The sequence below is a fragment of the Bubalus kerabau genome, chromosome 14, assembly GCF_029407905.1.
Source record: "Bubalus kerabau isolate K-KA32 ecotype Philippines breed swamp buffalo chromosome 14, PCC_UOA_SB_1v2, whole genome shotgun sequence".
NCBI classification, from domain to species: Eukaryota; Metazoa; Chordata; class Mammalia; order Artiodactyla; family Bovidae; genus Bubalus; species Bubalus kerabau.
The window spans coordinates 49,987,837-50,005,778 of NC_073637.1; the positions used below are offsets into that span (position 1 = coordinate 49,987,837).

General features: G+C 42.0%; 1 long non-coding RNA gene across 2 annotated transcripts in view; it reads left to right on the forward strand.

The window, feature by feature from the left end:
• Positions 1–17,942, forward strand: part of LOC129626871 (uncharacterized) — a 120,375-nt gene that overhangs the window by 52,266 nt on the left and 50,167 nt on the right. For both annotated transcript variants that reach the window (XR_008702272.1, XR_008702271.1), the window contains 2 exons: positions 4,976–5,083; positions 13,922–13,962. This is a non-coding gene — a long non-coding RNA (uncharacterized LOC129626871). The remainder of the gene's footprint in view (positions 1–4,975; positions 5,084–13,921; positions 13,963–17,942) is intronic.

Sequence of the window (17,942 nt, forward strand, 5' to 3'; positions counted from 1 at the left end):
CAGTAACTGCAGAATTTTATGTGATATGTTTTAGGTGCTATGAGAATATCATCTGCTGACACTTTCTGATTCAGCATGGCTAAACCTCTGTGGTTTCTCTGTCTTACTTGAATGAGATGAAAAAACCCTTTTTGTTTTCTTAAATACTTTTAGGTGTAGTTCACTCAGACTATGTTCTATGGCAGTGTTATTATAAGATTATTAATCACAACAACAATAACAGCATAATAGTGGGATTTCAATGCTCCCAGTGTCCTAAAGTTTATTAACATGGAGAAGCTCTGGATCTGCCAGAGTTGGCAGAAAATGTCTCCCGGATTTCAAGATAAACTTTGAAAACATAGGAAGTGAACTTGGCAATGCTTTGATTAAAAATCTCCCAAGATCAGGGCACTTTAGTTGTAAAAAACGGCTGGAAAAATCTTTTTTTGAGGGGAATTTAGAGAACATATATGTGATTTAAAGGGCTTCTCTGGTGGCTCAGATGGTAAAGAATCCGCCTGCAATGTGGAAGACCTGGGTTCAATCCCTGGGTTGGGAAGATCCCCTGGAGGAGGGCATGGCCACCCTCTCCAGTATTCTTATCTAGAGAATCCCCAAGGACAGAGGAGTGTGGTGGACTACAGTCCATGGGTTTGCAAAGAATCAGACACGACTGAGTGACTAAGCACAGCACAGCAGAATGTGATTTCAAAACCCAAGGCCTTGTGTGAACTGCCCATAGTGAAAAAGGAACAAGCTAATACAATAAACTATATTTTGGAACTTGTTTTTCAAGAGGAAGAGAAAAAACAAATTTAATGAATGAAGGGCTAATACAGATCCTAATAAAGGCATATTGATATCAGGGATACCATGTGCTTGCTATATATATATATATATATATATATATATATATATATATGAAACTCCAGTACTTTGGCCACCTCATGCGAAGAGTTGACTCTGATGCTGGGAGGGATTGGGGGCAGGAGGAGAAGGGGACGACAGAGGATGAGATGGCTGGATGGCATCATTGACTCGATGGACGTGAGTCTGAGTGAACTCTGGGAGTTGGTGATGGACAGGGAGGCCTGGCGTGCTGCGATTCATGGAGTCGCAAAGAGTTGGACACGACTGAGTGACTGAACTGAACTGATATATACATACATATATATATATATATATATAACTTTGCTGTATGTGTGCTGTGCTCAGTTGCTCAATTCTCAATTGTGTCCAACTGTTTGCGATCCCATAGACTGTAGCCTGCCAAGCTCCTCTGTCCATGGAATTTCCAGGCAAGAACACTGGAGTGGGTTGCCATTTCCTCCTCCAGGGGATCTTCCCGACCTGGGGATTGAACCCTCATCTTCTCCATTCGTAGGCAGATTCTTTACCACTGCACCACCTGGAAAGCCCACTTTGCTGTATATCAAACTCATTTTTATAGGTTTTCATCCTGAATCTCAAATCATGTAATTAATAATTTGCCTGTTCATTTATGACATAAATTGTGATTCTTTTATTAATAAAAGGTAATGGGAAAAAAAACCCCAAGGATGGTGTTTCCTGACTCTTCACTTTGGATGTTTTTCTCTCTTCTCTGACCCCTCAGGCACTTTGTTGCACTTCTTACATGGTAATATTCCCTCAGTTTTGTTTTAGGATTCTTTGAAGCGTGCATCTTGGCTCACTCATCTTTCTATCCCTAGCTCATAACAGCGTCTAGACACAGTAGGAGTTAATGCTTGCTGAATGAAGGAGTAGAGTGGCGAAGGAAGGACTACCAGCACTCACAACTTAGCCAGAGGCAGCTCTCCAGGATATAAATAGATGTGTGTAGGAGACAAACATAGAACAAAAGAAATGGGAAGGAGGTGAAGTCATGAAAACATCAAGTTTACACCTTCTCAGTTGTTTTTCAATCGACTCAGTTTGATTTAATCTGTCACATATTAAACATCATTAGTGGGAATGATTGAAGGCGGGAGGAGAAGGGGCCGAAGAGGAGGAGAAGGGTTGGATGGCATCACCGACTCAATGGACATAAGTTTGAGTAAACTCTGGGAGTTGGTGATGGACAGGGAGGCCTGGCGTGCTGCAGTCCATGGGGTCACAAAGAGTCAGACATGAACTGAGCTGAATTGAGTGGTCCTCACTGTGTGGAGTTAGCCTGTTAATAGTGATGCTATCAGCTAGGAATGCCCGAAGCACTCACCAATGTCTGTACTACTTTGAGCCCCCGGTGGTCATCCCCCACCAGAGCCAATGTTGTGGCTGGACCAACCCTATGGTTCTTATAACTGCAGAACACGCCTCAGCAACAACCATCAGGGGACTCTGAAGAACAAGATTTATTACTCGCAGGTCCTGGAGGGTACGTGGCATGCCCAGGGCTCACACAGTGAACTCATGGGTCCAGCAGGAGCATGCCGATTTGAGGCTCTCTTTTCATTAGTGTCTGAATGTGGGGTGTCTAGGCTTTAGCAGGTTTACTCTTTACTAGGAATTTAAAATATAATTGGGGCTTCCCAGGTGGTGCTAGTGGTAAAGAACTTGACTGCAGTGCAGGAGACGTAAGAGACGTGGGTTTGATCCCTGGATCGGGAGGATCTCCTGGAGGAGGGCATGGCAACCTGTTTCAGTATTCTTGCCTGGAAGATTCCATGGACAGAGGAGCCTGGTGGGCTACAGTCCATGGGGTTGCAAAGAGCTGGACACAACTGAAGTGACTTAGCATGTGTGTACGCACAAAATATGAGTGGAAATTAGGGAGTGGGGAAGGGAGAGGTGGGATCATTCAAGTGGTCAATTATCTGGGTTACTAAGGGCTTTTAAACAGGGAGCTTCATTGTGGGGGTGGCGTGGTTCTTTATCTGGTTGGTTTGCTAGTAGATGGGTACTATGGCTGGCAGGGTGCTTCTTTGAGATGGGTATCTTTGAACCGGATGCCTCGGCAATCATAAAGCTTAAAGTCAGGCCGCAAATACTATGGGGGAATATCAGTTCAGTTCAGTTCAGTTGCTCAGTCGTGTCCAACTCTTTGCAAAACCATGAATCGCAGCATGCCAGGCCTCCCTTGTCCATCACCAACTCCCAGAGTTCACTCAAACTCATGTCCATCGAGTCAGTGATGCCATCCAGCATCTCATCCTCTCTTGTCCCCTTCTCCTCCTGCCCCCAATCCCTCCCAGCATCAGAGTCTTTTCCAATGAGTCAACTCTTCGCACGAGGTGGCCAAAGTATTGGAGTTTCAGCTTGAGCATCAGTCCTTCCAGTGAACACCCAGGACTGATCTCCTTTAGGATGGACTGGTTGGATCTCCTTGCAGTCCAAGGGACTCTCAAGAGTCTTCTCCAATACCACAGTTCAAAAACATCAATTCTTCGGCGCTCAGCTCTCTTTACAGTCCAACTCTCCCATCCATACATGACCACTGGAAAAACCATCGCCTTGACTAGACAGACCTTTGTTGGCAAAGTAATGTCTCTACTTCTGAATATGCTATCTAGGTTGGTCATAACTTTCCTTCCAAGGAGTAAGCATCTTTTAATTTCATGGCTGCAGTCACCATCTGCAGTGATTTTGGAGCCCAGAAAAATAAAGTCTGACACTGTTTCCACTGTTTCCCCATCTATTTCCCATGAAGTGATGGGACCGGATGCCATGATCTTGGTTTTCTGAATGTTTGAGCTTTAAGCCAACTTTTTCACTCTCCTCTTTTACTTTCATCAGAGGCTTTTTAGTTCCTCTTCACTTTCTGCCATAAGGGTGGTGTCATCTGCATATCTGAGGTTATTGATATTTCTCCTGGCAATCTTGATTCCAGCTTGTGCTTCTTCCAGCTGAGCGTTTCTCATGATGGACTCTGCATGTAAGTTAAATAAGCAGGGTGACAATATACAGCCTTGACGTACTCCTTTTCCCATTTGGAACCAGTCTGTTGTTCCATGTCCAGTTCTAACTGTTGCTTCCTGACCTGCATATAGGTTTCTCAAGAGGCAGGTCAGGTGCTCTGGTATTCCCATCTCTTTCAGAATTTCCCACAGTTTATTGTTATCCACAGAGTTAAAGGCTTTGGCATAGTCATAAAGCAGAAATAGATGTTTTTCTGGAACTCTCTTGCTATTTCAATGATTCAGTGGATGTTGGCAATTTGATCTGTCATTCCTCTGCCTTTTCTAAAACCAGCTTGAACATCTGGAAGTTCACGGTTCATGTATTGCTGAAGCCTGGCTTGGAGAATTTTGACCATTACTTTACTAGCAAGTGAGATGAGTGAAATTGTGCGGTAGTTTGAGCATTCTTTGTCATTGCCTTTCTTTGGGATTGGAGTGAAAACTGACCTTTTCCGGTCCTGTGGCCACTGCTGAGTTTTCCAAATTTGCTGGCATATTGAATGCAGCACTTTCACAGCATCATCAGTAAATATAAAACCCTGTATTATACCCTCAAAGTATCCACAGTCCAGCAGAGTGAATATGAGTGTCCACATTATAACAGGACATCATAATTATCTCTACATAAGAGGTTCAAGGCTTGGAGGTAGTGCAGAGAAAGGCATGACCCTATGATAGGGAGGTGGAGAGTCTGGAAATTTCCTCAGATTCATCTCTTTGGATTCTCTGGAAGTTTTCTAGGTAGGCAAGAAATATAGGTTGTGTGGTGTGTGGTAAACTTGTTCCAGGAGGAGTTAACAGAATAAAGCAAGGCACAGAATCATAGATCTGCATGTAGTGTTTGGGGAAATAAAAATAGTGGTTGGAACATTGAGTACAGGTTGAAGAATATCAAAAGATGGAGCTTGGGAGGAAGGGAGAAGTTGGAACATGAAAGCCTTTTTGCTTCCATAAGTAGTTTAGCCAGTCGTTTTCAAATTGTTCTGCCTCTAAAGCAGGAATTTAACTTCTGTAAGCTGATATGACTCACTCTCTTTTTCCTATATTGTACTGTAAGAATTTGTTTAAAAATCGATTTGTTCATCTTTTTCCAGGATAAAACTTCCCTGAGAGCTGGAGCTTCACCTGTATCGTGTGTTGTCACATGATTTATCGTCCCGTTTACTGGTCTTCTGGATGCAGGATAATCTTTAACTTTCTTGGTGAGAGAACTGAACTGTATATAAATTCCATAGACAAAAAGTGGTGATGCAGACAAAAGGCAAATTTGATGTTAAAATAGAATGTATGCTGTTGGCGGGATTTTAAAATGATACAGCCATTATGGAAAGCAGTATGAAAGTTCCTCAAAAAGTTATAAATAGAAACAATATATGACTTGAGCAATCCCACTCTTGGGTATATGTCCAAGAGAATTAAAATCAGGATCTCAAAGAGATATCTGTACTCTCGTGTTCATTGCAGCATTGTTCATAATTGCTAAGATAAGGGCTTCTCTGATGGCTCAGATGGTAAAGAATCTGCCTGCAATGCCGAAGACCTGGGTTCACTCCATGGGTTGGGAAGCTCCTCTGGAGAAGGGAATAGTTACCCAGTCCACTATTCTTGCCTGGGGAATACCATGGATAGAAGGGCACAGGGTGGCAAAGCATTGGACGCAACTGAAGCAACTGAGCATGCATGTCAAGCAGACACACAACCTAGGGCAGGTGATTTATTCTGAGGCTCGCTTTCCTTGTTTGAAAATGAGGAATAAGAATACCTGGGACTAATGATGTCTATTTTTCATGCTTTGATGTGAGGATGAAACACAAAAACACGTATGAATAGATTTAGTGCCCTCATGCTAAACTGTAAGATAGGAAATGCTAGTCTTTTTTGAAAATTATTTGTTTTGTTTAAGGGTGGTAGCAATTGCCAACCTAAAGCATTTTTAAAAAGTGCTTGGCTGCTAAGAAGTTACTAATTCTTATAAGTCTCTTCCTTTTTGTAAGTAATTCTAAGTCAAATAGTTAATTCTAGTAATCCAATTTGTTGTGTCCTGGAGAGAAAAGTAGAAAATCACCTAAATGATATAGCTGATTCACATTGTTGTACAGCAGAAACTAAGACAACATTGTAAAACAATTATCCTCCAATTAAAAAAAACCCTATGATAAACTATTATGGAAAAGAATATTAAAAAAAGAATGTATATATAAGTGTAACCGAATTACTTTTCTGTATAACAGAATTAACAACATTGTAAATCAACTATACTTCAATAAAAATAATTAAGGAAAAAAAAAAAAAGAATTAGAGGCTGCCAGAGAGCACTTTGTTGGCTATTCTGTTCATCTGTCCATCCATCCACATTCATTCATTTATCCCTCCATCCAGTAGGGACACACACACACACAGTTCTTTTTCTCTATTTTCTTTACTGGAAGTTATTTCCTTGTGTTAGATAAGATTTTGAAAGGCTGAGAAAAGAATTTTGGGTAAGAGAAATAGCTGGAGAGGCTTTTGAAGGGACACAGAGTTGATTCTGTTCAATGAAGGAGGGCTTTCTGACAATAGCTATGATGAGACTTGTCCTGATTCCTACCTCTCTCTGGCTTTGAAACCCTGGGCAAATTGCTTATATTGCTGATCCTCAGCAATCTCAGTCTCATAAATCTGAATCCGGGTAGTAAAGCTATCTGAATGCTGTGGAGAGGGTGAACTGAGTTAGTGTGTGTGGGTGAAGTCCCTGGAAGAGGGCTGAATACAAATGTAGTGTCTACTTTGGTATATATGTATGTCCAAATCCATGTCTGTCTATGTATCCATCTATAAATGAGATTTGAGTAAAAATTTGTTTAGCCTCTTCAATTATTTATCATCAATAAAGTCCTAAGTGTTAGCATGAGTTTGGTGGCAGTGCTTGCTTTTAAGATGGTCATTGAATTTACCCAGAATATGCTTATATTAATTTAACATAATTCTTGAAAGGAAAGCAAATAAAATTGATTTTTTTCATAGTTCTCAAAGGCCCCTAGAAATACATTCTTCAGCTTATGAACAGTCAGTGTTTTGCATATGAGAACACTGAACTAAATTATTTTAAATTCCTCTTTCAGTAATAAGATGCTCCCTTTTTTCCTCAAGGGGCTGAGGTGGTAGTGAAGGAAAAAACAAAAAGAACAAAGTTATTAGGAAAGTAGGAAATGAGTGTTCTGAGTCACATGTATCCACTGTCATGTTTGTTATCTTGTTTAGCACTTATGACAATCTCTGAGAGAGGTATTATTATTTTTGTATCTTAAATATGGCATAATTTGGAGTTTACATTGATAACATAGCTTGCCTTCAGTGAAAGCGAAGAAACTTATATTTTAGAGAGGGAGACTGACAAGGGAGGGACATACATAAATCTATGGCTGATTCATGTTGATACATGGCAGAAACCAATACAGTATTGCAAAGCAATTATCCTTCAATTAAAAATAAATAAATTTAAATAAAGAACTTGTATTTTAACCTAGGCATACGATTGATGTGTTTTGTAACTTCACTGTTGCATTTGAAAAAGAAAATTGCATCGTGATCATTCACTCATGAGTTCGAGCAGCAAGCCTTTATTGAGAAGGCACCGTGTGCAAGGCAGGGAGAGAGTGCCGAGGGGCGTGCTGACTCGGTCTTCTGCCTTCCAGAATGCAAAGGGAGTGGAGGTCTTTAGAACTGTGTGATGTGGTGTCCTTACACAGATGCATTTTGCCTTTATGAAATAGAAAGAAGGGATTGATTGACTTTAATAAAAGTTTTTATTTTACATTGGAGCATAGTTGATTTACAATGTTGTGTTAGTTTCAGGTGTACGGCAAAGTGGTTCAGTTACACTTACACATATATCCATTGTCTTTCAAATTATTTTCCCATTTAGGTTATTACAGAACATTGAGTAGGGTTCTTTGTGCTATATAGTAGGTCCTTGTTGCTTATCTGTCTTATGTGTGTTTGTGTATATTTATTTATTTATTTTGGCTGCACCGACATAAAGATCCATGCAGCTTGCAAAATCTTAGTTCCCCAACTAGAGATCAAACCATGCTCCCTGCAGTAGAAGCTCAGAGTCTTAACCACTGGATGGCCAGGGAAGTTCCTTGGTTATCTATTTTAACCAGGCTCCTTTGTCTGTGGAATTCTCCAGGCAAGAATACTGGAGTGGGTTGCCATTCCCTTCTCCAGGGTATCTTCCTAACCCAGGGATTGAACCCGGGTCTCCTGCATTGCAGGAAGATCTTTACTGTCAGAGCCACCAGGGAAGCCCCATTTTAAATACTGTAGTGTGTATAAGAAGGGACTGATGTATATCATAAAGGATGAGAGATGAAGAATCTGTGAGCACAGAAAATGACATATTTTACTCAGTCCTGAGAATCATCTATAAAAGTACTATCTCCCCAACACTGTTCTATAATGTTGAAGATATCTGTCCTCTTGGCACCACTTTGTCCCCACATAACGGCACTTCATTGTTTTGGGGAACAGCTTCCATCTCCCCCAACCCTAACATATCTGCATGTGATGAGAGCTGGCATGTTCTTACTGGACTCCACGTACTTGACCATAGAAATTGTCCTACGAAAGACAGCTGGCCCAAACACAGTGTCTCGGCCTCACTTCCTGCCAGAGGGAGTAGCAAAAGGCTGGGCATGTGATCCAAGCCCAGAGTCGTCCTCTGGGATTTTGCAGCTTGAAACTAAGAGAATAAGGACCCTTTTCTCTCTCGTGACAAAACAGGGAGAAGTGAGCCAGGAGCTGCTTGCTGGTGGCCTTGCTTTCTCCCTCCTGAGAAAACCAGACTGAAGGAACAAAACCATAGCAGAGAGAAGCAGAAACAGAAAGTGAAGAAAATGCATTTTAGAGATTTGCCTGGTGGTCCAGCGGTCAAAACTCTGAGGTTTCAATGCAGAGGGTGCTGGTTCTACCCCTGGTCAGAGAAGAATTAATAAGATCTTACATATGTGGCCAGAAAAAAAATCCCCCCAAAAAACCCAAACCCCAAAACAAAACAGAAAAAAAAAGGAAAATCCATTTCAGATTGAGGCCTGGAAGCCCCCAGAACTGCTCCTGTCCCCTCCTTTCCCAAGCTTCTGGTCTGAGGGCCCCTTGGCATTCTAGGGGCTCCTTAGCATCCTTCCTGCAAAATCCCTTCTTCAGCAAAAGCTGGTTTGAGTCTGAGTTTTGCTACTTGCATCTGAAAGAATCTGGCTTGGAGTTGCCATGGTTGGAAACAGGGAGCAGCAGAGCTAGGGTTTCTGGGGAGCCACGTTCACCCACCCCCAGGTCTGAGTCAGGGAGGGCAACACCAAGGGAAGAGAAGACGGCTTGAGTCCAGTTGTCCTCTCCTCAGGCGCCTGGTAGGAACTGTGATGGGAGGCGGGAACTCTGTCCGTGATCTTCGAGGAATCTCAGGCAATAGATGAGGAAACAGTGATGACACAGGAAGAAAAAATGAAGGAGCAGAGTGTTCATATCTGTTCCCTGAATCTGTTTTATTTGACATCAACCTTTCTCGTATCAGTTTTCACCAGTTTACACGTTTAGTGCTTCCATGTGCCAGACACTGCTCCAGCAAAGCCAGTGTCAGAGATTAAGCAACTTGCCCAAGTCAGGGTCAATTTTAATCCCAAGCAGCTCGGCTCTAAAGTTCACACTAATAACCCCATTTAGCGAGCCTGGCCTTCTAGGCCACTTCTGTTCTCTCCACCACCTCTGCTTATTGCCAATGTGTTTAGTATGTGACTGATACCACCACATACTTTATCTTTTTATTTGTTCCATATCCTCAGCCTGACACCATGAAGCCAGTGGCCATGTCTTCTGTGTTTTAGTCATCCAAGCCCCCGGATGAATGCTCAGTGTAAAGGTGGTACATGATCATAATATCATATTTTATGCTTCAAAAATCAGATAGCTATTTCCAACTTTATATCCAACATATGGCAGTGTTAGCTATCTTTATCATGTTGTACATTACATTCCTAGTACTTATTTATCTTATAACTCAAAGTTTGTACCTTTTGACCACTTTCATCCAGTCCTCCCTGCCCACCACCCCGCTACCCCTGTAATCACAAATCTGATCTGTTTTTCTATAAGCTTGTTTATCTTTGAAGTATAATTGACCTACAACACTATTAGTTCCTGTTACACTATATAGTGATTCAGTATTTCTATACATTTCAAAATAATCACAAGTACAGTTATTTCACCACGCAAACATATTAATGCCAATTATATCTCAATAAAACTGGAAGAATAAAAGGAAAAAGAGACAGCTCTAGACATGAATACAAACATCCTACAGAACTTTTGCTTGGATGCATGCTAAATCGCTTTAGTCACTCTTTTGGACCCTATGGACTCTAGTCTGCCAGGCTCCTCTGTCCATGGGATTCCAGGCAAGAATACTGGAGTGGGTTGCCATGCCCCGCTTCAGGGGGTCTTCCCGACCCAGGGATCAAACCCATGTCTCTTCCTGACCCAGGGTTTGAACTGATGTCTCTTACGTCTCCTGCATTGGCGGGCAGGTTCTTTACCACTAGCGCCACCTGGGAAGCTCTCAGAGCTTTTGAAAGTAAAAATGAAAGTGAAGTCAGTCAGTCGTGTCCGACTCTTTTCAACCCCATGGACTGTAGCCTACCTCGCTCCTCCGTCCATGGGATTTTCCAAGCAACAGTACTGGAGTGGGTTGCCATTTCCTTCTCAGAGCTTTTAGAGGAGGATTAATGAAGAAATTATTTTCTCCTTTTTCTTTCAGATTTCTTTTTGATATTCCAAAGATACACTCCAAAGAATTTTCCATAATAACAGCTTTCTCCTTCCCCTATCACCCTGCTCTCCTGTTGAATATTTCCCTACTAAGAATGTCCCGTTTGAAAAGTAGCATTGTTCCACATACTACTTTCTCAGGATCCAATTAGTTAGGGCCTGCTGACTGTGAGACTTGCTATGGATAATTTTAATGTATGACTTTGTGTTTATTTGCACTATGGGATCAGAAAATAAGCAGTTAGAAGATATTTGCTCTTGAAAAACATGTTAAAGAATTAACTGCTGGTTTGAGATGTTATCTGCCACATTGGAGCCCCAAACACATTTTATACCTGAGTTAAGTCTCTGAAAACAGGGTTTTGGTAATTGAAGCGCTGACCTGATGTTATCTCTGATGATATGCAGACAGGCCCAGCTCTCTGAGCAGAGTGAATTTACAGACCTCAGCACAAAAAGCTGGGAGATAGTGGAAAGTTAGAAGAAACATTCTTTTAGGCACATCTGTGTCCACGCCCTCACTTGTATGAAGTAGCTGCATGGAGTCGTTTCCTTTTTTTTTTTTTTTCCCTTTTGAGCCTGTTCTTCTTTTAACATCTTAATCTGAAAATTATACCATTCAAAATAAAATTCAGAAATCTATTCACAAAAACAGCAACACAGAGCCGTGATTGATGAGGAATCCAAAGGCCTATGTTTTGGTTGCAAAGTTTAATTCTAGGACTTTACTTTTATTTTATTTTTTACAACTTGTGTTTTTACTTCTTTTCCTTTCTCGCAGCTCTCCCCCCCTCAAAACTAAATTATATCTTAGGCTTTTGAAATAGCTTCAAAGTGAGAGCCTGTGTTATTTTAAAAAAAATAACTCCATCTTCTTTCTCTGAAGGTGGGGTGTTCGAGTTTATTTCAGGTTTTGAGGTGGGACACACCTCTAGGCCACAGGAGGGAAGATGTCCAACGGTCTTGGCAGTTGTATCCCTCCTTTTTGTCGTTTAGTAGATGTCCGTCCACTAGGACCCCAAGCTCTACTTCCCCTTCCCCATCATAAGAACATGTGTTACCAGTGATAAGAGAACAGACTCCGTATGATTTCAATACCTTTAGACCATGAAATTTTTGCACTTTGTTTTATGCCCCTGGATATGTCCCAGTGTCTCCTGGTTTATAGTCTATGGGAACTTGACTAGAATTTGTACCTTGCTTTTATGTGAAAATTGTATAAATCTTAACTGTGTTGAATTACTTCATAGAGGTTTTCAGGTCTACTGTATCCTTCTACTTTTCTGTCTATTCATTCTATTTATTTTTGAGAGTTTGATACTGAAAGTCCAACTAAAAATCTTAATTTATCTACTTAAAAAATTAATTGTAATGTATAGTGGAACTGGGCTCTCCTGGTAGCTTAGACAGTAAAGAATCTGCCTGCAATGCAGGATATGTGGGTTTGATCCCTGGGTCAGGAAGATCCCCTGGAGAAAGGAATGGCAACCCACTCCAGTATTCTTGCCTGGAGATCCCATGGACAGAGGAATCTGGTGAGCTACAGTCCATGGGGTTGCAGAGTTAAACACACCAGGGCAACTAATATCATAGTGGACCTATATGTAATTTTGTTCTATATTTTTCAAGTCTCCTGTTCATGTGTTTTAATACTTTCATAGTTGAAAAAAATAAAGTTTACAACTTGTTCAGTGAAAAAAAAAGAGCACGGGTTACTTTTATTCAACAGGATGTATTGATCAGCCGCAAGTGTGTGATATCCGCTGCCTCTGCGTATTTTCATTAGCTTAAGTATTTTCACTCTGAATGGACATCTCTGTGACAGGCACTTGCCACTCCCTGGGGACTGCCTGACAGGTTGGAAGAGTCCTGCCTCACTCCTGCCCCTAAGTGCACCTCTCCTTGCTTCCCTGATGCCCACTGGAATTTTGCATCTTGTGAGCCAGTCCAACAGAAGCGCCAGCCGGCACCTCAGGCCTGGCAGCTGGCCAGAGGGGCTGAAGCCGGGCATGGCAGACACTTGGTTCCTTGGCAGCCACTTCCCACAGAGGGAAGGACAGCAACCACCAGCCTCCAAATGGGACTGTCCAAACAAACAAACAAACAAACAAAAAAACAAATGCCAAATACAAACACAAGTGAAAGAACCACACACACTCAGAAAGACACAAAGCGAAGACTCAAGAACGCCGCTGTCTGGGGCTTTCACCAGCCATGCGCCTCGTGTCCCAGAGAGCTGATGGGGAGGACGGGTGGTTTTGGGATTCCTGTGGTCTGAATCCACACCCTCATCACCAAGATGTGCCTGGAAAAAAGTGGTCACGGTACAGACCTCTGATTTATTTCCTGATAAAATAACCTTTACTCTCCGAGGCTAAATGTCCCTTCCCAGATTTCAGAGAACCAGTCTTTATTCCTGTCCATCAAAGCCTTCTGCAAATTAGGTCATTCCGTCTGTGTCTTAAGACTCAGCTCCCACCCTGCCTGCCAACACTACAGTGCTTCCTTCTACGTGCTTCCCAGGCTCCGCCAAATGTCGACGTGGAGGACGGTCACAGGCATTAGAGAACTTCTTTAGGTGAAGGGAATTAGTTGCCATTTGGAGCCAACAGCAACAGTAAAAAAAACCCCTTGTTCGCCATTGGAAATGGGTAGGTTTTGATATGGCATCTCCTTCCTACCCAGTTCTCCATCCATTTTCATTTCTTTTAGGGAATATTTCACATCTAATTGGAAGCCTGTCCTGAATTATCTTGAAGCCTCAAAAGGTGGCTGGGGCTGGCTGGACCTCACAGTGCATTCCTGATCTCTCTTGTCATGTCAACACTCTTTAAATTAGTGCTACTTACTTTCTCGTTGCAGGCATATTCCACATCTCACAAAAGGGGTGGAGATGGAAATTCCACTTGGGCAATGAAAAGCGTAGATGGTTTTGGTCCTTTATTGTGTCAATTTAACCAAGTGTAAAAACTTAAAGTATTGCCATTGGGCCAGACATATCTAACGACACCAGAGTATTTAAGCATAAGTACTTGAAAATGCAAGTTTCTGTCCCTCTTCCCTAAATACTTAGGCTATTGTCTATCAGTTACAGGAGAAAATTGCTATTTTTATTATTTTTTAAAATTGAAGTATAGTTGCTTCATAATGTTAGTTTCTGCTGTATAGCAAAGTGAATGCCATACATATCTATATATTTGTATATATATCTCACCTCTTTCTTGAATTTCCTTCTCATTCAGGTCCCCACAGAGCATTGAGTAGAGCTCCCCGTGCTAAAACAGTAAGTTCTCATTAGTTGCCTACTTGATACATAGTAGTGTATTTATGTCCATCCCAGTCTTCCAATCCATCGCCCCCATCTGCCTTGGGATCCATATGTTTGTTCTCTATGTCTGTGTTTCTATTTCTGCTTTTGCTTTGGCTCATCTGTACCATTATTCTAGATCCCACATATGTGTGTTAATATATGATATTTGTTTTTCTCTTTCTGACTTCCTTCATTCTACATGATAGTCTCTATGTCCATCCATGTCAGAAATGCCATTTTTAATCTCCTGTGGCCTCCTAGGGAGACTGAATCTTGGAGGGCTCTTTCCTAAGTGTTTGTGTAGTGTGGTATACATGTTTGGAAAGGTTAGGGTAAAGCCATATTTCTCTATCAGGGAGGATAGATACTAGGACTGGGGTGATGATAGGGATCCTGGGATCAGAAAAGATATGTATCTATATATCTATGTACTGTATTCAAAAGCAGAGACATTACTTTGCCAACAAAGGTCCATCTAGTCAAGGCTATGGTTTCTCCAGCGGTCATGTATGGATGTGAGAATTGGACTGTGAAAAAAGCTGAGCGCCGAAGAATTGATGCTTTTGAACTGTGGTGTTGGAGAAGACTCTTGAGAGTCCCTTGGACTGCAAGGAGATCCAACCAGTCCATTCTAAAGGAGATTGGTCCTGGGTGTTTTTTGGAAGGACTGATGCTAAAACTGAAACTCCAGTTCTTTGGCCACCTCATGCGAAGAGTTGACTCATTGGAAAAGACTCTGAGGCTGGGAGGGATTGGGGGCAGGAGGAGAAGGGGACGACAGAGGATGAGATGGCTGGGTGGCATCACTGACTCGATGGACATGAGTCTCAGTGAACTCCAAGAGTTTGTGATGGACAGGGAGGCCTGGCGTGCTGTGATTCATGGGGTCGCAAAGAGTAGGACATGACTGAGCAACTGAACTGAACTGAACTAATGTATCTATATCTCTTATCTACCTACCTACTTACCTATCTACCTATCTAGTATGGTATCTCAGAGAGGCTTAGGAGAGGAGGTTTGTTGAATGCATGAAGTTGTAGGCTTTGGGGCATGTAATGTAAAATCTTTAACCTGTCACCTTGAGAGAGTCATTTCCTAGGCAGGTTGATAGGGAGTCTAGGGGTCCCCAAGGAGAGAGGAGTCTGGAATTCTCAAGCAGGAAGAAAGGACAAACTTTTTTTCCTTCTCTACATTCTTTAGGATTATATAACAATAATGTATCCTGCCTAAGGACAGTCTTTGGATTCAACCTTCTATTATCTTAAAATGTAAATTATGGGAGTAGACCTGGTCTTTACAAGGATGTATCTTGCCTGAGGACAGTGTTACCTTAAAATGTAAATTATGGGAGTAGGTCTGATGAGGTCTTTACAACCTCCAGACATTCTTTGGATTATATAACCTCATTGTTAACACTAGCAAGCGGGTACTCTTTCTGCCCCCTTCTTATGCCTATGTCAGAAGCTTTCTCTATCTCCTTTATACTTTAATAAAACTTTATTACACAAAAGCTCTGAGTGATCAAGCCTCGTCTCTGGCCCCGGATTGAATTCTTCTCCTCCTGGGGCCAAGAATCCCAGTGTATTCACGTGATTCAACAACAACCTTTCAACCTCCCACCTCTCTCCCTGCTTCCCATGAATTCTGTAGTAAAATTCACACGATTCACTAATATCCCTAGTAGGGGTGGGTTACTTGGCAGGATGTGAAGTCCTGTGTGTTTGGACTGCAGGATGAAGGCTGATGTTCTCCAGCCCACTCCCTTCTCCCTTCCCTCTGTCTCCGCTCTCCAGCTCCCTGTTCAGCTTCCTCTCTCATCCCCTCTCTCTTTCTCTTTGCTGATTAGAGGTTCTGGAGCATTAAGTTGTGTTCTTCTTTGTGCTGCATACTTCCTAAAGAGAATATAAATGAAGATCTCATGGCATGTAAGCTCATGTATCGTGGACACCTTCACTTGTATTTCTAACAGGAGGGTAATAAATGACAAGAAAGGAGAGGCTAGAAAGGAGAAGAAGGAGAGACTACAAAGAAGAAATGTGGTGAAGTTAGGCTTTTCTCCCTCTTTTAAGCAGTTTTTGGAAGGAAATTGGTGGGAAGATGCCCGAGTAGACAGTGGTCGGGCTATTTGTACTATCGTGGAGTTACTCCTGGCAGAGTCACTACGCTGGAGAAGGTACAGAGCTCAATCAAGCAAGTGTGAGGAAGAGCACTGGGACCTCTGTCCTGCGGTGGCCCTGGGATGTGTCCCTGGCTCCACGTTGCATCACTGTATGTACACGAGAGATGCCCCTCGAGAGCTGGCTTTAGTGGGATCTCCCTGTGGCTTCAGATAGTACCACAGCTGATCCTGGAGGAACTTCCAAAACAGAATCTGGAGGAGCTTCTAGAGAAGAACCTAGAAGAACTTCCAGAATAGAGCCTGGACAAACTTCCAGAACAGACTCTGGGAGAGCTTCCAGAACAAAACTTGGGAGCCCTGAGGAGCAAAGAGACAAAAGATGACCTTTGTGGCTTGTCATTTTGCCTCAGGCATCATTAGTTGACATTAGTCCTAGGCCTACTGACCACACAGTGATAACCTCTGTGTGCCTTTTTTGGAGGGGGGCCAGGAGAGAATGAGAGTCAGGCCAGCACTGAGAAATCTGGACTCAAAATCCCAGCTTTTTTTCTTACTAACCAGGTGATCTTGGGTCATTTAAGTTCTTGGAGCCTTTGCTATATATTTCTTTCTCGTGCTATATATTTCTTTCAGTGAACAGTTTCCATGACCTATTTCATGAAAAAGTGTCTCTGGTTCATAAATGAGCATATAAGTTCTGCCACAGTTTTAATAGGTTTTCACTACGTTAGGTTTTCCCTCTGCTGATACGAAAGGAACTACATGATAACAAATTACTATTACAATTTCGTTACCAAAAATATCAGTAAATAATTCTCAGAGCTTTATTAAAGCTGGAAATCTGTATTATTTTTCGCTATGAAGAAAGACTTATTGGCCTGTGTTAGAGAATTGCTACTGCTGAGATTTTTTTTTTTAATAAAGCACATATTAAAAGAGCATGCTAATTACTACACGCTACAACTCTGAATCCAGTGTACTTTGAACAAGAGAAATTGCTCAGATGTGCTGTAGAAGCAGTCATTTCTTCTCAATGTAAACAACTCCTGGCTTCAGAGCAGCATTTGGGCTGAATCGCTAAAAGCATCTTTGTTTATTTTTCTCTGCAGAGACATAGTTAATGAGAGCACTGAGGACTGGGGCTTTGACCAGGTCTGATGTTAACCCCACGAGGCTAATTTTGTATCTGATAGCTCATTTCATTGGGTCCAGAATCTTGGGCCTATATTGGAGTCAAAGATACCACTTTGAGAGCCAGACTTGCTGTTTCCAGAAAACTGATTAAAGGAGAGCTTTAGCATGTTCTGAAAGGTTGGGGGTGGATTTGAAGGTTGTGGCCACTTCAGGGCAGACTTTTGGGTCTTGTTTGGTCTTAGAAATGGGTGACTATTTTGTTTTTGTTTTTGTTTGAACAAGCTGGTTTGGAGGAAAATACAAACTCAGTGGCATTCATTAACATTTTAGTAAGAATTCACTTAGATACATGGCTTGAGAAAGAAGGCCCCTAAGGAATGGGACAAAGGAGAGATGATGTGGAAGGATGGTCCCACACCTGGAGAAAAGCTTCAGGGGACAGCTGGGTGCACTCATTGGCCTGAGCAGCATCGTCACGGGACCCCCTTAAATCTTGGAGTCAGGGAATCTGTGTGCAAGGCACAAATTGCTGCTTTTTCTTATGCAGCTTTAGTAAGACACTTCACTTCTCTAGAACTTAGTTTTCTCATCTGTAAGGTGGAGATACTGTCTCCTCTGTAGTATAACTCTTAGGGTGGTTGAGGACCTCGTAAAATGATGTATATGAAACTGCCTCAAATAATCTAAAGGACTAATCAGA